The 21,267-nt window shown below is 41.4% G+C and overlaps 1 protein-coding gene across 1 annotated transcript in view; it reads right to left on the bottom strand.

The window, feature by feature from the left end:
• Positions 1-14,568, bottom strand: part of RAF1 (Raf-1 proto-oncogene, serine/threonine kinase) — an 84,319-nt gene extending 69,751 nt beyond the window's left edge. Inside the window, exon 1 of the mRNA XM_028518674.2 lies at positions 14,185-14,568. The gene's annotated coding sequence lies outside the window, so the exon portion shown is untranslated. The remainder of the gene's footprint in view (positions 1-14,184) is intronic.
• Between the last annotated feature and the right edge of the window lie 6,699 nt (positions 14,569-21,267).

Genomic DNA, 21,267 nt, shown 5'->3' with positions numbered 1-21,267 from the left:
AAAATATAATGAAGTAAAGCTTCCCCAATCTGGCAAAGGAAATAGACTTCCAGGAAGTTCAGGAAGCTCAGAGAGTTCCAAACAAGTTGGACCCAAGGAAGCACACACCAAAGCACATCATCATTACATTATCCAAGATTAAAGAGAAGGAGAGAATCTTAAAAACAGCAAGAGAAAAGGAGATACTTACCTACAAAGGAGTGCCCATAAGACTGTCAGCTGATTTCTCAAAAGAAACCTTACAGGCAAGAAGGGCCTGGAAAGAAGTATTCCAAGTCATGAAAGGCAAGGACCTACACCCAACATTAATCTATCCAGCAAAGCTATCATTTAGAACAGAAGGGCAGATAAAGTGCTTCCCAGATAAGGTCAAGTTATAGGAGTTCATCATCACCAAGCCCTTATTATATGAAATGTTAAAGGGACTTATCTAAGAAATAGATGATCAAAAATATGAACAGTAAAATGACAACAAACTCACAACTATCAACAACTAAACCTAAAAAAAATCATAAACAAGCTAAGCAAACAATCAGAAAAGGAACAGAATCACAGAAATGGAGATCACATGGAGGGTTACCAGCGAGAAGGGGGAGGGGAAAGAATGGGATAAAAGGTACAGGCAATAAGAAGCATAAATGGTAAGCATAAAATAGACAGGAGGAGGTTAAGAATAATATGGGGAATGGGGAAGCCAAAGAACTTGTATGTACCCCCATGGATATGAACTAAAGGGAGTGGGATGGTAGTGGGAAGGGGGCTGCAGGGCAGAGGGGAAAAAAGAGGAGAAAATAATGGGACAAGTGTAATAGCATAATCAATAAAATATACTTAAAAATTAGTTAAAATACTAAGTGAAATAAGCCAGCCACAAAATTATAAATACTATTCCCCTTATGTCAGGTACTTGGAATAGGCAAATTCATAAGAGAGAATGTAGAAAAGTTTACCAGAGCCTTGAAATAAGAAGAATGGGGAGTTATTGTTTAATATGTGCAGGGTTCTGTTTAGGATGTCAAAAAAGTTCTAGAGGTAGTGGTGATGGCTGCACAATGTTGTGAATGTACTTAATGCCACTGAATATAAATATGGTTAATATGGTAAATTTTGTGTTATGCATATTTTACCCCACCACCACCAAAAAAGTCTTAGATTAGGGGGCCATTCTGTAGTGTCAGACAGCTAGGTAAATACTAGTCATGGATATCATGATCTCAAATCTCACAAGTCACATTCCCATTCTAATTCCAGTCCATAATCAAGTCAAAGAAGGTAGAAGAGCATCATTTATCCCCTAATTCTCTCTGGTTAAAATGTTCTTCCATGTGTAAAGCTTATGAATGCAAAAAGAAATAGCCAGCAGATAGGGCCAATGAGCTGGGGAGCTGCTAAAACAGGCAAATGTCCTCAGAGGCTAGCAGTGAGAACCCGGAGCACTCTACAGATAATGCCCAATACAGGGGGAAGCTAAATAAGCAGTGTAACTCTTTCAAGAAATGTCCTAAGTTACAAAGTTCTGAGTATGAGTTTGGTTAAGTATATCCTCTTAATTGTAAGCATCTGTGTGTGTGATGGGCCATAGGAAGGCACTAAATCCAAAGGCAACAAACTTCTGACTCACCACTCATTCAATTAATGTTTGTTATATAATCAAGACAAAGTTTTAAGAACTGAAGATTTATAAACAAGAGTAAGACATGCCCTGCCTTTAAGGAACTTAAATCTAGCCAGAGATATAAGACATCTATACAAAAATTTCAATTCAATAAACATTATTTAGCACCTTACATTCGCATTAATTGAGCTGCAATCAGAGGCCAACCACCGTGCTAAACTCTAGGTATTCTAAAGTGATTAAGATACAGTCCTATGAGAAGACAGACATAAATATTTTAACAAAATATATATTACAATAAAAAATTAATATAAAGTCTACAGTGCATAGTACCAAAAAAGTACTTACACAAACCATTTAAGTTTAAATAAACTATCATAGAACCTACATTTTTTTAAAGATTTATTTATTTTTAGAGAGAGAGGAAGAGAAAGAGAAAGAGAGGAAGAGAAACATCAATGTGTGATTGCCTCTCATGCGCCCCCTACTGGGAACCTGGCCCACAACCCAGCCATGTGTCCTGGCTGGGAATCAAACCAGCGACCCTTTAGTTCCCAGGCCCACACTCTATCCACTGAGCTATTATACCAGCCAGAGCTTATGGAGCCTACTCTTTAAGTGTTGAAATTTAGATTCAATGCTTTCAAAGCACACAGGTCTGGTCCCTCAGCCTCTTAAAACAGCAGTCCCCAAACTTTTTGGCACCAAGGACAAGTTTCTCCGTGGATGAAGGAGAGATTGGGGACAGGAGGCAGAACTCAGGCAAGTTCCTAACAGGCCACAGACTGCTATCAGTCTGTGGCCAGGGGCTTGAGGAACCCTGTCTTAAAGAAATTTTTTTAAATATATTTTACTGATTTTGCTACTAAGTCATCCCAATTTTTACCCCTTTGCTCCCCTCTGCCCAGTACCCCGCTTCCCTCCAGCATTCCCTCCCCCCTTAGTTCATGTCCATGGGTCATGAATCTAAGTTCTTTGGCTACTCCATTTCCTATACTATTCTTAACATCTCCCTATTTTGCACCTACCAATTATGCTTCTTAATCCCTGCATCCTTTCCCCCATTCTTCCCCTCCCCCCACAGCTGATGATAACCCTACAAATGATCTCTGTATCTATGATTCTGTTCTGTTCTGGTTGTTAACTTTGTTTTTTTAGATGCAGTTGTTGATAGTTGCAAATTTGTTCCCATTTTAATATCCACAGCTTTGATGTTCTTTTTCTTAAATAAGTCCATTTAACATTTCATGTAATAATGGCTTGGTGATGATGAACTCCTTTAGCTTTACCTTGTCTGGGAAGCACTTTACCAGCCCCTCAATTCTAAATGACAGCTTTGACAGATAGAGTAACCTAGATTGTAGGTCCTTGCTTTTCATCACTCTGAATACTGCTTTCCAGTCCCCTCTTGCCTAAAAAGTTTCTTTTGAGAAATCAGCTAATAGTCTTATGGGAACTCCTTTGTGGGTAATTCTCTGCTTTTCTCTTGCTGCTTTTAAGATTCTCTCTTTATCTTTAACCTTTGGCATTTTAATTATGTGTCTTAGTGTGGTCCTCTCTAGGTCCAACTTGTTTGGGATTCTCTGTGCCTCCTGGACTTGTATGTCTATTTCCTTCACCAAATTAGGGAAGTTGTCTTTTATTATTTTTTCAAATAAGTTTTCAATTTCTTGCTCTTCTTCTTCTCCTTCTGGCATCCCTGATTCAGAAGTTGGTACGGAGATGTCCCAGAGGCTTGTTATACTACCCTCGGTTTTTTTTTTTGAATTCTTGTTTCTTTTGCTGTTGTGGTTGAATGCTTATTTCCTCCTATGTTCCAAATCACTGATTCGAATCCTGCTTCCTCCTTTCCACTGATGGTTCCCTGCAGTTATTCTTTATTCCTAGTGTAATCTTCATTTCTTCTTTTATGTTGTTGCCACACTCAATGAGTTCTTTGAGCATCCTGATCATGAGTGTTTTGAACTCTGCATCTGATAGGTTGGTTACCTCCATTTCATTTAGTTCTTCTTCTGAGGTTTTGTTCTGTTCTTTCACTTGGGCAATATTTCATTGTCTCCTAAATATGGCAGCCTCCCTCTCTTTGTTTCTGTGTATTAGGTAGAATTGCTTTGATTGTCTTAGTAACATGATTGTAGAAAAGGCACCTGTAAATTGTATGAGGCAGAGCCTTAGGTAATGGGCAGGGCAACCCGCTTCACCGCTTTGTGTCTCTGTGTAGGGAGGGCTCAGAGAGAGGGCAATGCTGCTGCCTGGCTTCTGGAGATCTGCCGGGCACTTGTCCCATTTCTAGTCACTTCACCCACTTCCTAAATGGAACTGGCACCCTTCCAGCTGTTGCCTGGATGGCGAGTCCCACAGTGAGTGGATCTGGGATCTGTTCTAAGCCAATGAGTGCCCTTTAAACATAGCCTCCTGAAAATCTTGGCAGTTTCTTCTGCCACCTTAACCCCCACTGGTTTTTACAATTAGCAGTTATGGGCAAGTATCTTCCCAGTGCTGGACCCTGGGCTATGCGGTCTGACCTGCAACTAGAATCACTGGCTCCCAAGGTATCCCTCCCTATTTTTATCCACCACACATGAATGTGGGACCACCCATTCAGCCACTGGTGTGGCTCTCCATCTGTTTCCACGACTCTACCCCTCTTATCCATCTGAATGAATGTGGCTTCTTTAAAACCTTGGTTGTTGGACTTTCATACAACTTGCTTTTCTGACAGTTCTGGGTGTTACCTGTCTTGAGATTTAGTTGTAATTCTTTCTCTGGTTGTGTGGGGAGGCTAAGCAATGTCTACTTATGCCTCCATCTTGATCAGAAGTCTGGAAATTTTTTCCCACATACATTAATAAGGAGCTGCATATCGTTTTAGAAGCATTATTTTGAGTTTATAATCTAACAGACTGGTAAACTCACAATTACTACATGATAAAGGACATAAAAAATAAATGCAAAGGATTTTAAAGGGCTAAAGAAAATAACAGTAAGTGAAAAGAGAAAAAGATCAAGAAATGATATTTAGAAGATGGTATTCAAAATGGTATTTAAAAGAACAGATAAAAAGTGAGAAAAATAGTGCCAATCTCTCTTCATTAGATGAAGCTACTTAAGGCAGGAACTTTATTTGTCCAGCACCACGCACAGTAGCCTGCACCTACTTAAGCGCTAAAAAATAGTTTCTGAATTCTACTAAAGATAATATGAGAAATCCATGTTAGCAAGACATAGAAGCAAGAGCTGTATGCTTAATCTGGTAGGCACCAGAGGAGACTCTTGGAAGATTTGCACAAAAAAGTAAGGCCATCATATCTACCATTAACTATTCTTGTATCATCATAAAAAGGATATATAAAATAACCCCGTAACATATTTCCCTCCATGAAAAGAAGCTGGGTAGCTGGTGAACAAAAAGGAAGGTAGCATTACTCTGCACAGCATAACTTCCTGTATCCACTTAATTTTGTTGGCATGTGACTGTATTATCTATCCAAAAAATTACTAAAATTTAATATTTTTTCAAATCTGTGCCTTAAGAAAGTGACTCTGGCAGTAATGTGGATAATGAACTGGCATAGAAAGAATAAGAAAAAGGAGTTCAGTTCAGAGGTTCTACCAGTCAAGACAAATAATAATAAAAGCCTGAACTAATCTGAAGTAGAAAGTAGTTGAAAGACAGTGACTGAATTTTGGAGTGATGAAAGGGCCAAACCATGAACTGAACTGATTTTTTATTAAATATATTTTTCTATTTTAAAGGCAATATACTCAGAGAATATGGGGAACTTCTGGCCAAGATGGAGGTGTACGAAGACACACTGTGCCTCCTTGCACAACGGAACAAGCGCCATTGTTCCCTCTCAGACCCCTCCCCCGTATATAGCATCACAACCCAGAGACGTGGCTTATCTCGCCCTGGTGAATGCCTAAGGTTCCGCCCCTCACTATGTAGCAGGTGTGCTGAGACTCCCTAAAAAAAAAAAAAAAAATGGCCCAAATGAAAGAACAGATCAAAGCTCCAGAAAAATACAACTAAGCGACACAGAGATAGCCAACCTATCAGATGACCAGTTCAAAACACTGGTAATCAGGATGCTCACAGAATTGGTTGAATTTGGTTGCAAATTAGATGAAACAATGAAGGCTATGCTAAGTGAAATAAAGGAAAATGTACAGGGAACCAATAGTGATGGGAAGGAAAGTGGGACTCAAATCAATGGAGTGGACCAAAAGGAAGAAAGAAACATCCAATCAGAAAAGAATGAAGAAACAAGAATTCAAAAAAATGAGAAGAGGCTTAGGAACCCCCAGGACATCTTTAAACGTTCCAACATCCGAATTATAGGGGTACCAAAAGGAGTAGAGGAAGAGCAGCAAGTGGAAAAGTTATTTGAAACATAATGAAGGAGAACTTCCCAATCTGGCAAAGGAAATAGACTTCCAGGAAGTCCAGGAAGCTCAGAGAGTCCCAAAGAAGTTAGTTAGACCCAAGGAGGAACACACCAAGGCACACCATAATTACATTACCCAAGATGAAAGATAAGAAGATAATCTTAAAAGCAGCAAGAGAAAAGGAGACACTTACCTACAAAGGAGTGCCCATAACACTATCAGCTGATTTCTCAAAAGAGACCTTGCAGGCAAGAAGGGGCTGGAAAGAAGTACTCCCAGTCATGAAAGGCAAGGACCTACATCCAAGATTGCTCTATCTAGCAAACCTTTCATTTACAATGGAAGGGTAGATAAAGTGCTTCCCAGCTAAGGTCAAGTTAAAGGAGCCCTTATTCTATGAAATGTTAAAGGGACTTATCTAAGAAAAAGAAGATAAAAAACATGAATAGTAAAATGACAGCAAACTCACAGTTTTTAACAACCACACCTAAAACAAAAACAAAAACAAAAAACTAAGCAAACAACTAGAACAGGAACAGAACCACAGAAATGGAGAATACATGGAGGGTTAGCAACAGGGCAATCGGAGGAGAGAAGGGGAAAAGGTACAGAGTAAGTAGCATAGATGGTAGTAGAAAATAGACAGGGGGAGGGTAAGAATAGTATGGGAAATGTAGAAGCTAAAGAACTTACAAGTATGATACATGGACATGAACTACAGAGGGGGAATGTGGGCGGGAAGGGGCACAGTGGAGGGAATGAGGAGGGAAAATGGGACAACTGTAATAATATAACCAATAAAATATATTTTAAAAAGAAAAAGAAAAGAGAGAATACGGGAAGTATAAGAGGAACATCATCTTTATGTCTACTGTTTAGCAACAATTGTTAACATCTACATGTATTTTTTTCGGACTTCCAGCAAGATGGAGGCATAGGTGGATGCACCGTACCTCCATGCACAACCAAGATTAGAACAACAACAATTTAGAGGCAGAATAACACCCAGAACTGACAGAGAATTTATCTGAATGGAAGTCAGACGGCCAAGAAGTTGAAGTAGACCTGTTCATCCAGACCAGTAAGAGGGGTTGGGACGAGCTCGCAGAGTTTGGGGAGAGCTGGGCACCTGAAGCAACCAGGAGCGAGTAAGCCATCCAGGGCACGCAGCGGGTGGACCCTGAGTACGCAAGCGGCAACTGGCGGACCTAGTGAGGCTGCGACTGTGGACCAGGGCAGAGGGCGCAGCCCAGGATCCCAGGGAAGGGACTGAGATCCCAGGAGAGTGGGGCTGCCACCATTGTTCCCTCCTGCCCCCACCCCCACATACAACGTCACAACCTAGCGACTGGGGTGCCCAGCCCCAATGAACACCTAAGGCTCCGCCCCTCACCGTAACAAGAGCGACCAGACCAGGAAAAAAGAGAGTGATGGCTCAAATAGAAGAACAAATCAGTGCCCCAGAACTCATCCTTTTGAGCGACCAAGAAATAGCTAACCTATCAGATGCACAGTTCAAAACACTGGTGATCAGGAAGCTCACAGAACTGGTTGATTTGGGGCGCAAATTAGATGAAAAAATGCAGGTTACCATAAAAGAGATGAAGGAAGAGGCACAGAGAACCAACAGTGATAAGAAGGAAACTGGGACTCAAAACAACAGAGTGGACCAGAAGGAAGAAAAAAAGAAACCAAACAGGAAATAATGAAGAAAAAAGAATTCAAAAAACCGAGAAGCTTAGGAACCTCCAGGATATCTTTAAACGTTCCAACATCCGAATTATAGGGGTACCAGAAGGGGAAGAGGTAGAGCAACAGATTGAAAATATATTTGAACAAATAATAAAGGGAACTTCCCCATTCTGGCAAAGGAAATAGACTTCCAGGAAATCCAGAAAGCTCAGAGAGCCCCAAAGAAGCTGGACCCAAGAAGAAACACACCAAGGCACATCATAATTACATTAGCCAAGGTAAAAACGAAGGAGAGAATCCTAGAAGCAGCAAGAGATAAGGGGACAGTAACCTACAAAGGAGTGCCCATCAGACTGTCAGCTGATTTCTCAAAAGGGACCTTACAGGCAAGAAGGGGCTGGAAAGAAATATTCCAAGTCATGAAAGACAAGGACCTATATCCCAGATTACTCTATCCAGCAAAGCTTTCATTTAGAATGGAAGGGCAGATAAAGTGCTTCTCAGATAAGGTCAAGTTAAAGGAATTCATCATCACCAAGCCCTTATTTTATGAAATGTTAAAAGGACTTATCTAAGAAAAGAAGATAAAGAAAAAACATATATAGTAAAAGGACAGCAAACTCACAATTATTAACGACCACACCTAAAGCAAAACCAAAAGAAACTCAGCAAACAACTAGAACAGGAACAGAACCACAGAAATGGAGATCACATGGAGGGTTAGCAACAGGTGAGTGGGAGGAGGAGAGAGGGGGAAAAGGTATAGAGAATAAGTAGCATAGATTGTAGGTTGAAAATAGACAGGGGGAGGGTAAGGATAATATGGGAAATGTAGAAGCTAAAGAACTCATAAGTATGACACATGGACATGAACTAAAGGGAATGTGGATGGGAGAGGGTATACAGGGTGGAGGGGAGTGAAGGGGGGAAAATGGTAAAATGGGACAACTGTAATAGCATAATCAATAAAATATATTTAAAAAAACATCTACATGTATTTTTTCCTATTTGTAGGCTTTAAAATTTAACAGCTTACAATATAATTCATATACCACACAAATCACACACTTAATGTACAATTCAATGGTTTTTATTATATTCACAGAGTTGTGCATCCATCTCTACAACCAATTTTAGAACACTTTCATCACCCCCAAAAAACCCTAATCACAGTCACTGCCCATTCCCTATTCCCTCCAGCTCCCGGCAACTGCTAATATACTGTTTGTCTCTGCAGATTTGCCTATTCTGGCCATTTCACAAACATGGAATCATACAATATGTGGTCTTTTCTGACTGGATTCTTTCACTTGACATAATGTTTGTAAGGTGTACACATGTTGGAGAATATATCAGTACAACATTTCTTTCTGTTTACTAAATAATACTCTACTCTATTAAGATATATATACAACCATGATTCTTTCGGATACATAATTTTGTGTTCAGCATTTTTCATGTCATAAATATTTCATACATGCCATATTTAATGAAAAGCATAGTGCCCCATCAAGCAGCTATACCACAGTGTAGGAAATCATTTTATTAGTGTTGAACATTTGAATTCTTTCCAGTTTTTTCTATTGTAAACAAACTTTGTCAAGTGATATGGGAGCTCCTTTCTGAATGATCTATCTGGATTCAGAGAAATGCCTCTCCGAGAAGTTCAGCTTCCTAAAGAAACTTGCCACCAAGAACAAGAATCATGTTCTTCCAAGGAAAACTCAGATTTTCATCTATCCCAAGCCACAGTAAAGGGTAGATGTTAAAAGCTATCTGAGGCTGAAAAGGATGTCTCCAAAATATCCATTTTCAGAATGAAAATGCATAATTGTAAAGATATATTAGCCTGACTCTTCCACCAGAAATGTACATGGATGGAGAAAGGTAAATACTCCCTCCAAATGTGATAACTAGTATTAGTAACTTCAAAGAAATCAGAAAACTTTTTTTCCATAGCAGATTGAAATAAGATAAATAGGGGAAAAAATCTTAAGTAAAACAGTAAAGATGTACTTACTCTTGCTACCAAATGACAGTAAATGTAATTCAACAAGTAGAAAGAGGAGAAAATGACACTAGTATAGTCCACAAGGTCCTCAGAAACAACCAGAAATACTAGGTTTTTATTGCCATTGATTGTCACTGCCTGCTACTTCCCATTCATTAACCAAAAATGTAAACAATCTCTAAAACACAAACTAGTTTTAGGACTGTTAGTCCCCACCCAGTAAAATCTCTTAGAATCTAGTCTAAAAATAAAACTATGTGTCAAGTGTTCCTCAAGAAAAACTATGTACACTGATTGGAATGTGAAGTAATTAATACACTTTGTGAGTGATTTGCCAAAGAGACTTCAGACAGTCTGGGCCAAAACCAGTAACAAAGAAACAACGCCCACTGGACATTTTCCTTGGGTAAACTGAGATCCTAGGAGTAATTTTAGAAGAAAGGCTAACATCTGAAGTTAACTACTAAAATCACTGAGATCCATACACGTATTCCAGGAGAAATGAAGGAACAGATGACTCAACCAGTATAAAATTAAAGATGAAAACTTTACCACATAATTAAGGAATTTTTAGCCCTGGCTGGCGTAGCTCGACGGATTGAGCGCAGGCTGCAAACCAGTGTCGCAGGTTCGATTCCCAGTAAGGGCACATGCCTGGGTTGCAAGGCCATGGCTCCCAGCAATCACACACTGATGTTTCTCTCTCTCTCTCTCCCTCCCTTCCCTCTCTAAAAAAAATTAATAAATAAAATCGTAAAAAAATTATTTAAAAAAAAGAATTAAAAAACAAGGAATTTTTTGCTCACAACTTTGAAGCAAGAATAAAACACCCAGCCTTTATAGACAAGGTAGTTTAGCTCTATACATGAAACACTAACTGAACCTTAACACAAATATCTAGTATTAACCTAGTCTGTTAAATAGGAATTTTTATCCATCCATACACATACATGAACCCACAAAAGGCAACACAAATCCTATAAACCCATCTTAAAGAGCCCAGTGTTCCCTGATTTCCAATTAATTTAGTCAAGGTGAGCAATTTTCCAACTACAGTCATTTGTTTTGAAAAAAAAAAAGAGAGAGAGAGAGAGACTTCCATGAGCTGCACACTTTAAAAAACAAAAAACCTTTTCAAGTCAAAGCACAATTTTGTGGTTTCATAAACCCCCTACTGTCACATTAGTCCACTGCCTTTCAAAGGCAATATTTAAAATTCCCTTCTGCAAGTCAACATTAAGGCATGCTGTTTGGCTAACAAGCTCCTCCCAAGACCAGGATTATTATGTATGGCCTATTATGTTCCTAACATACAAACAAAAGCACTCTCTCATGTAACATTTTTCTATTTTTAGGCAGTAAGTTACCAACAAAGTTTTTTCTGAAATTAAAATGTAAAACAATCATACATCTAACAAACTACTTGAAACAGTAGTTTGAAGTTATTAGTTATATTTTCCATTTAATAAGTAATTTAGTGCTTTTGGAAAAGTCAAATTTAACTTGCAAGAAGTTATTTCATCTTCACAGCAAACTACCTACCATGGATTTCACAAATGGCATGATTTAAACTAAAAGGAACTAGTTTCAAAGCAGCTGTAACACAACACTTGATATTTAATCATTTTATTTCATCTTTTAGATACTTTTCATCATAAATGACCAGCTTATTTAATCTGCTTCTCAGTGTTTTCTTCTGGTAAACCAAATTCTGGTAAACATGTTTTGGTGTACTTCACTTGAGCCTTCTACTTTGAAGGCATGCACATTTTTTTTCAACTATTAACAAGAGTTTTACAAGACTAAGCAATCACACTGCAATTTATACCATGTACCTAGAAGATAAGCTTTTACAATAGAAACAGTAACAGGTTTATTTTTCCAACTATCCAGTATTCAACTGATTCAAATATTTCTGTTGAATTTAAACAACTTAGTCCTTGAAGTGGTAAGAGTGGAAACAAGCCAAAAGAATCTTTTTAAATTTATGGGGGCAATATTGATTAGTAATATTGTATGTTTCAAGTGTACAATTTTATAATACACCATCTGTATAGCCCACTCTGTGCTCACCACCCAAAGTCTAGTCTCCTTCCATCACCATCAAAAGAATCTTAATATTCTTCAGTGGTATATAAGCATCACAATCCAAGAAAGATTTAGGAACTGTTAGCTGAAGTCTGTTAATATGATAACAATCATCACTCTCACATAGCATTAATCGTAACACAGCTATTTTGGGGAAATCATGTTCATAGAGCTAAAGACTTTAGAACTGAATTGGAGTCCATGGAATCAATCCAAAGAAATAGTTTACTATATAAAACACATTTACTAAACTAAAAATACCCACTTGCAATCTACACTTTTTCAGATGTTTTATATAATCTGCCAATTTCTACATGACTGAGGAGCTCGGTTTTTATGGTCAACAACCATTTAAAATGTAGTGAGTACAGGGTACTACATTTATAAAGGCGACAGTTTTGTGAGCAAGTATAACTTGAGAACAGCAATTTTCAACCTTATTCATCCATAGCACACACAAACTAATTACTAAAATTCTGCACCACATCAAAAACTACGTTTTAGTCAATCTGACAAAAATAGGTATACTTTTGATAAATTCACATAGGACAGCTATTGTGTTGGCTGTTGCCATTTTTTTTTTTTAATTTGACAATCTAAGGGGCAGTGCCCCTGATTAAATAATCAACTATTGCACATTTTAAAAATTCTTGCAGCACACGCCGCACACCAGTTGGAAATTGCCGTTTTGGAAGTGTTCTGCAAGAATCCCTAGGAATATGAGTTCAGTTTATTCGCTGTGTAAAGCACTTATTAAAAATGTACTCCCTAACCAGGTAGTAGTTGGTTAGAGCCTTATCCCACCCAATACGCCAAGGTTGAGGTTGGATTCCCTGTCAGGGTACATACCAGAATCAACCAACAAATGCATAGATAAGTGGAACAACAAATCTGTGAACAAGAATAGATGTCTCTCTCACCCCTCCTCCATCTCCCGCCCTCCCTCTCTCTGAATCAATAAATAACTTTTTAAGTGTTCTTAACTGGGTTTAACAAAGTATACCTTTTCAATTACCATCACCTTCAACATCACCAAGAGGACAGAAATTAGTTATCAGCAAGAGAAAAAAAAAGCAACACAACACTCATTTAAAATAATCCAAATAGTTTACTACCTTCAACAAAGATCCTTCACAATCTAGACAACTTTTCTTTTAGATCCTCATCTCCCACCCATTCCTTCCAGCACCCCCGACTATCGACTTGCTGCTCCCCGAACTCATCCCAACTCCAGCATATTTCTGTGCCTTTGTACCAGCTCTTTCCTTGCTTTAGAATGCTCTCCCCTCCTCCTCACCTGGTGTGCACTTACTCATCGGTCCAAACTCGTGAAAAGTCCCCTCCACTGGACAAGCTTCCGCAACTCCCTCAAGGAAAAACTAGTTCCAAATTCCCAGAACACTTGGTAAGTCCATCCCTATCACCGCGCACTGTTTTCATGCCTGAGGGGGAATGGAGGACAGACTCCCTCCACTAAGCCCACAAAGAACAAGGCAAGCAGAAATGATCAATGAACGTGCGCTGAATTCATCCCTACACCGATGAAGGGATCCTCTAGAACCCAGCCACGCCTCAAGAAGACATAAGAGAGATCCTATCATTCTTCTCACCAGAGAATGAATACCAGAGGGCACACCCAGAGCTCTGGAAAAAGAACAATGAATGAACACAGCCGCCTCGCCTCTCCTGAAGTCCAAACTCCTCTCTGGGCATCGCCTAGCGCTGCAGAGGCTCTGCAGCTGCAGAACTGAGGCATCCTGGCGGATCTCACTCCACACAAAAGACAGCCCTGGCCCTTCATTCCAAAGCATCCCAGAGCCAATCGTCAGTATAAGCATCCCAAAGCTTTCACTGGTAACCCACAGAGTCCTGAAAACCCAAAGCAAGGTTCCTATGCCTTTGTGGTTGGAGCACCGACCCATATCCTCCTCTTGTCCCAGATTCCTCTCGTCTTCCCTAAAAAGGGTATCACTTGAGTGATGGACCTTCAGAGAAGATGCAAGCCCGGGTCCCCCCACTCCCGGTCAAAAAGAAAAGGAATTAGCCCATTTAAGTGGTAACACAATACGGTGCAGCTCTGGGCGGATTCTCCCATTGCCAAAATTATGAAGAATGTGCACCGGGTACAGGGGTGGCGCTGGCACGTTTCCCCGAAACACAAGGAAATTACAGAGGAGATGTGGGGAACTCGGCTCGCCGGCCATGACACCGAGCCTGGGGCCCCGTCTGCCAGTGCCACCCAGGGTGACAGCGGGTTGGCTGGGGCCCTCCACCTACCAGTTGTGAGGCCACTCCGTCAGCACCACCTAGTACGGGCCGCCAGGGAACTGGCCCCTTCAGCCCCGCCACTGGGCTACCCCGGCATCCAGGCCCTGGCCCTGCCACCTACCTGAAGGAGCCTGGCAGCCTCCGTTTCCCGTCGTCAGGCAGCGGCGTCTGGCCCGCTCCTCCTCCCCGCGGCGGGTGAGGGAGCGGGAGGCGGTCACATTCGGCGAGTCCCCAGCCCAGGGGTTGGGGCCCCGGGCAGCCCCCGCATCGTCGCACTTGTGCTCCGCGCTTCAGGGCACACGCCCCAAAGCCCGGCCAGCTGGCCCTCTCTGGAGAGAGGCCCAAGGAGAGCGGCAGGGAACCCTTTCCGTCTCACGCTGCTCGTCTTCGTCTTACTCCCGCCATCTAAGATGGCGGCCTCAGCGCCGGCGATGAAGAAATTCTCGGGCGGCCCCGGCTAGCGAGCCCTCGACTCGGTGCTCCTCCTCCCGACCTGTGGCGCCACTGATTCTCTGCTTCTGCGCGAGTCTGCCAGGCACCCAACTTCAAACTTGGCTCGGGCATCTACTACTGTGGCCTGTACTCAGGCCCCGCCTCCTGAGGAAGGGGTGTGGCCTCATGCGGGAGCTGGTCGCCATTTTGGAGAGGTGGAGGCTGCTGGGCGTGTACTTGACTGGCACTGGGCTGACGCTGTCAGCAGTTGAGGAGGGTCAGAGATTGCCTGCCGCTGGGGAATCTGAGGCTTAGACATGGGAAGAAGGCCACCCTGCCAGCATCACAAGGCCCGGAAGTACCTGAGGATGTTCAGCAGGAGAAGACTTGTCAAGCTTCAGCACATCCTCTCCGGAGTCAGACACTTGGGATGTCGAATCGCAACTTCACCACTTACCGATCATGTGGGGAAGTCCCTAAACTTTTGAGCGTCAGTTTCCTCATCTGTAAATTGAGGTTCCTTTTACCCCATCAAATTGGCAAAAAGTTGAAAAGCCATACTCAGTCTGGTTCAAAGTAGATGAAACCTGTTGTATCCCCTCCCTCAATCAGTACTGGCAGGAATGGATATCTGCAGGGCAGTTGATTATCTGTTGACATTTTTAACCTTCTTACCATTCCAGCAATTCCACTTCTAGGCACTAATTCTAAAGAAATGTGTACATATATGCACAAGAAGATATATGCTAAGATGTTTGCTGCCATATTGTTTGCATTAGTGATACACTCGGAAAAACGTGAAATAGGAAACTGGTTAAATAAACGGAGCTACTTCCCAGTATGGAAGATCTGTTAAAAAAAATGAGCTAGATCCATATACTGATTTTTTTTAATTCTAAGACATTAATATATTTTAAAAAGTAGAACATGTATGGCATATTTATTAAAACACAGGCACACAACTGCTGTGTGCAACATTCATTTAAATTTCTGAAGCCTATTGTGTACCACATATTGTTCTAAGTATTGGGAAATCAATAATCAAAAGTCCTACCTTGTAGTAATGAGAGACCAAAAGAAAGTATAAATAATATTCAGGTAGTAATATATGCAGTATAAAGAAAAATGAAGTGAAGCAAGATGAGATAATGACAGGAGTATGGTCCAACATAAAAATACATGCAGGGGGAAAGATGAAAGCACTGAACATGGAGGAGCCACAAGGGGATTTTTTTAAAAAACAAGAATAATGTAAAAAAATTGAATCATGTAATCTTGAAGATCTAATTGACTTTATTGAGTGATTCATGAATTGGGCAGCATCCTGTCTAGCAACTAGAAGGGCGTCCTAAGGGTACAAAATGGAAGGCTTTTATAGGAAGAAGGTGGGGCAAGGGAGCTATTAGTGAAAGAAAAATTATTATTTTGAGGTATGGACATCTTTTCTCTGGGCAAAGAGAAGGGGAAGGGTTTTTATGATGCAGATTGTTTCTTCTTTTCAAGGGGAATGGAGAAGGCCTATGTGACACATTACTGGTACTTGACCAGAACATTTCAGACTGGTTAATTAAGATTGTGTCTGGGAGAGGTTGAAGCTGCAGTTAGATCAGGTATTAAATCTAGGTTTGGTAGCATGGGCTTTTAGTGGAGTGACACATTTTGGGCCTGTGGTGTTTTCTTTAACATAAGAATAACACCTACTTCACATGATTAAATGAAATAAAACATGGAAAGTACTTAGCACAGAGCCTGAGGTTTGAAACTTCAGTTTGTGGAGTTTGACGGCCTAGGCTCAAATTTGGACTCTGCCACTTCCTCATCTATGACTTGAAAAAGTCATTTAAACCTCAGTTCTTCAGTTTCCTCGTCTGTAATGAAAACATGATAGTACCCACCTGTTGGCATTGTAAGGCTTTAGTGAGTCTAAGATTTAAAGCACTTGGAATAGTGCCTGGCTCATATTAAACATAAAAGTGCCAGCAGTAATTACTGTAGCTGTCTCTTATCATTATTATTTAGGGCAGAGCAGCAAAACCACCCCTGCTGACTCCTAGGCCGTTTCTTTCAGTTGACCCAGCTGGTATTTGCCCAGCACTTCCCAGCTTAGAAAGCTTAAGGAACCTCTGCCTCATTCGAACCTCTCAGCTGGCCAATAAGAGTGGCTACTGAATTTTTGTTTTGAAATGAAATTCCCATAACATGCAATTAACCATTTAAAGTGAATAATTCAGTGGCATTCAGTACATTCACAATGTTGTGCAACCACCATCACCATCTAATTCCAAAACATTTCCATCACCTCCGAGTACAACCCCTTAGCCATTAAGCAGTTTCTCCCCAGCCCATCCCCACTCAGCCCCTGGCAGCCACCCAGTACATGTCCCATCACTGTGGCTTTATCTGTCCTGGATATTTCATATAAATGGAGTCATACAAAATGTGACCTTTTGTCTGACTTCTTTCACTTAACACATGTTTTCAAGGTTCATCTATGTGGTTGCATGTTATCAGTAGTTCATTCCTTTTTATAGTTGAATATGTAAATACCACATATGTTTATCCATTCATTTGTTGATGGACATCTGGGCTGTTTCCATCTTTTGGTCATTAAGCATAGTGCTGCTATGAGCATGTATATATACGTACTTGTTTGAGGACCTGTTTTCAATTTTTTCAGACATATACCCAAGAGTGGAATTACAGGGATCATTTTGCACTCCACTGAGTTAGTTGCATGTCCCCACTTTGAAACCTCTAGTTTGGTGTGTTGACATAAGAAATGTCCAAACCTGTACAGAATTTTTATAAGATTTGAGCCAAAGTGATGACATATGCCGGGGATTAGATCTCAAATGCTCCAGAGAATAAGTGTTGCCAGTTCCTTTTATGCATTTAAAATTAAGGAGAGACCATAAGGAAGATTACAGGAAGGAAGGAGAAAGCAAAGTAGAGATTGGATTACAAGATTGTTGAACTCCAGGGTAGACTCCTACTTTTAAGGAGGGGTCCGAAGGAGTGCATTTCAAAGGTGTGTTAACCTACAAGCAAAGAAACAATAGACAAGGCTTGCTTAAGGCAAAGATAAGCCTTTCAGTAAAGAAGCTATATGCCTGGGCCATGACTACCCACCATGGCCTGCTCAGTTAGGAATTTATGATCAGATCACCCTGTGAGGTTACTTTCCATACAACCCCTTTTTAATCTACTGCTGTAGGAGAGGTCAGGAGAGCTACAGTTTATTAGGGAAGATCTCAGGTGAGGAAAGGGGGAAATGAATGAGTCAGAAGTGGCTTGAAGGAAGAATGGACATGCCATGATCTCGGAACAAACAGAGGAGGGAAAGAACCAGAGGTATCGGTGAGAGGAGGGAATGGGGGAGACTAATGTGAGAACTTGCCTGGGTGTTGGACTGTTGTACTTAATTTGGGAAGTGGTTACCTGGGCATGTGTGTACTATATGTATATACATATATGTACATTATATATTAGTGATTGGTGTGTGTACTTTTCTATACATTTGTTACACCACAATAAAAAATGCTTTGGAAAAATGCCCGGTCTTTAAGCCTGGCAAAAAGGTGCATTTTTCAGATGAAGGAAAGAAAAATTTCACAAATCATAGTTACCATTTATGAAGCTTTTTCATGTAATCAGACATTTTACACAATCTCCATTAGAGATGGGATCAATCTCATCTCAGCTTGAAAGGCCTGATCTTCAAATGAGGAAGCCTTCCAAGAGGGTAATTAATCCAAGGACAAAGCTGGGAAGTGGTGGAACAGGGATCTGAGCCTGTTCATTTGTTTATTCCTCACGATGTTGTGCCGAATATGTGCCAGGCCCTGCAGTGAACAAGCCAAAGTCCCTGCCCTCGAGGCCTAGCAGGGGAGACAAGCAGCGATCAAGTGTACCAATATATCAACATGAGAGTTAGGACTGTGATAAATCAATAAAGGGAATGACAAGAGAATGATAGAATGGTAAGGATTATGCCTGTAGACTCAAGGAAGGCCTTTCTTCAAGGTGGTAGTTAAACTGGGCACTGAAGGATGAGAAAGAGCCAGGGGAAGAGCATTTTAAGCAGTTGGAACAGCCCATGAAAGGCCCTGAAGTGGGAAAGGAGTACAGGCCAATGTGGTTAGAGCACAGAGAACGCCAGGCAGATGAGGCTGGCAAGGTGGGAAGAGGACAGAGGATGGAGTCACATTCCACACCGGTGGCCTTTCAATACTATCCTTCCTCTGGTGAGGTTAATTTTAGTCACAGATGAGTTTGAAGTATGGGCCGGGCCTGGCCTGGACCGAGTGCTGGAGATAGGGCCAGGTAAACAGTTACCCCACCAGGTGATTCAAATGTAGTCTAAAGGCAAACCGTCCAAGTTATGTGGGAGGGCACCCAGAAGAGAGAGGGAGTGAACAGTTCTGCCCAGGAGGGTCAGAGAGGCAACATTTAAGCTGAATTTTTAAAAAAGATTTTATTTATTTTTAGAGAGAGGAGAATGGAGGGAGAAAGAGAGGGAGAGAAACAATGGTGTGGTTGCCTCTCACACACCCCCAACTGGGAACCCTGGCCCACAACCCAGGCCTGTGCCCTGATCCAGAATCAAACCGTGAGCTTTCAGTGTGCTGGTTAATGCCCCACCCACCCCTAAGCCTTACCAGTCGGGGTTTTTAGCTGAATCTTAAAGGAGGAGTAATTTCCCAGACTGAGAAGGAAGGGAGAGCAGGGCAGGAGGTGGAAACAATGTGGGCCAAGGCAAAGGAGGTGTGCTTAGCATGTGTTTGGAAATAGCATACATTTAGAAAATAACAAGCCATTCTCAGGATTGGAGATTGCCTACCTCAGGAAGAGAGTGCTACAGGAGTGATGAAGGGGAAGTCTAAAGGAGCAAAACAGGCCTGAGCCGAGGAATCTTCCTCAACGCATAATGGGCAGACCATAATGGGGAGCAAGGGCCCAGCTATTGGGGTGCCAACCACAGTACCTGCTGTGGTGTCATATGTAAGAAAGTCTAGTGCAGTCATCTTAGAAAACAGTTAAAAATTAAGATCTGGGTTTTCGTAAATTACTTGGGGCATATAAACTGGAACAATCTCTGTGGAAGTCAATTTGGTAATATCAAAATTATAAATATGTATACCTTCACCCCAGTAATTCTCTTTCTAGGAATTTATCCTACAGGTACACTTGTGAATGTGTGAAATGATATATGTACAAGGTTATTTCCTTGCTGCATTGCTTGTGATCTAAAACAAAGACAACTATAGGAAAGAACAATAAACCCTGTAAATACTGATAGGGAAAGATGTCCAAGAAATACTGTTGCATGAAAGAAATAGAAGAACCAAGAGACAAAACAGTTTGAACAGTATGCTACTCCTTTGTGAAAAGGAAGGAAAACATTGGCTTGTAAAGGCCTGAAGAAGACATAAAATGTACTAACAGTGGTCACAGGGAGAATGGGAACTGGGTAGATGGAACACAGGAGCGGAAAAATAGTTTTCCCTGCCTCTTTTTATTTTTATTTTTATTTTTTGTTTGTTGTCTTTCTTTTTCAATTTAATTTTGGTTTTTTTATATTTTATTTTCACTTAGTTTCTAATTTATTTCTTAAACTAAATTTTTTAAAATTTTTATTTATTTATTTTTAGAAAGGGGGAAGGGTGGGAGAAAGGGAGAGAAACATCCACGGTCACCACTTGCGTGCCCCTAACCGGGGACCTGGCCCACAGCCCGGGCATGTGCGCTGGCAGGGGAGCATGCTCTTTTGGTTCGCAGGCTGGTGCTCAGTCCACTGAGCCATACCAGCCTGACCAATTTTTGTACATTTTAATTGTTGAACCATGTAGTGTGTTAATCACTTAAAAGTTTAATTAAAAAAAAAATAAAAGGCAGCTCTGGCTGGTATGGCTCATTCGGTTGGAGCATCATCCTGCAATCAAAAATGTGCATGTTTGATTCCGAGTCAGGGCACAGACCTAGGTTGTAGTTCAATCCCCTGTCTGGGCGAGTACGGGAAGGTAACCAATCGATGCTTCTCTTTCACATGTTTCTCTCTCTCCCTCTTTCTCTCAAAGCAATTTTTAAATGTCTTCAGGTGAGGATAAAAAAAAACAAATAAGTAAATTTTAAGAAGGCCTAGGAGTAATGAAATGGTCCACGCTGGAAATGAAAATTGGAAATAGGAGAACAAGAGATGAAGCAGGAGTTAATGGCCTGTCCCTCAGCCCTACCACCTTCTCCACTGTTCACATTCCCCCCTCACCCGCAAACTCAATGTGGCCCTCATCAGGACACTATCCACCCAGGACTCCTAGGGCTAGGCCTCAGGCAATGCCCTCTGGCCATCCTCTCCTGGCTTCCCAGTACCACATCCCTTTCCACTCTAGCCCCTCAGCTGCAGAGCTGAAGGTAAAGGGCACCCTGACTAGACAGCCTCACTTATAGGATGATGTGGTTCACTGCCTCTCAGGCATATCTAAACAAAGACATGTCATACACACAGCCTTTGGGGGCCTCAGCCACCACCTCCATGGCTCTCCTCCTCTGGCTTCCTCCCAGCCCCAGACCATACCTCCAGCCTGAGGACCACCTCCAACTGGAGCCTGAGCTGCCATATTTCCGCCATATTCCTACTTCAGCAGCTGCTGAAAACAAACACTGTAGGCCACAGCTGCCAGAGAAGGCTCCACGGAGATGTGCTCCTTGAGCTGGGATTGAAAGTTGGGAAGAGCATTTTCAGCAGAGGGAACAGCATGAGCTGCTTTTCCAG

The sequence above is a fragment of the Phyllostomus discolor genome, chromosome 7 (assembly GCF_004126475.2).
Source record: "Phyllostomus discolor isolate MPI-MPIP mPhyDis1 chromosome 7, mPhyDis1.pri.v3, whole genome shotgun sequence".
NCBI classification, from domain to species: domain Eukaryota; kingdom Metazoa; phylum Chordata; class Mammalia; order Chiroptera; family Phyllostomidae; genus Phyllostomus; species Phyllostomus discolor.
Note: the sequence above shows the minus strand (reverse complement) of the source record. Positions and strands in the feature narration are given on the sequence as shown.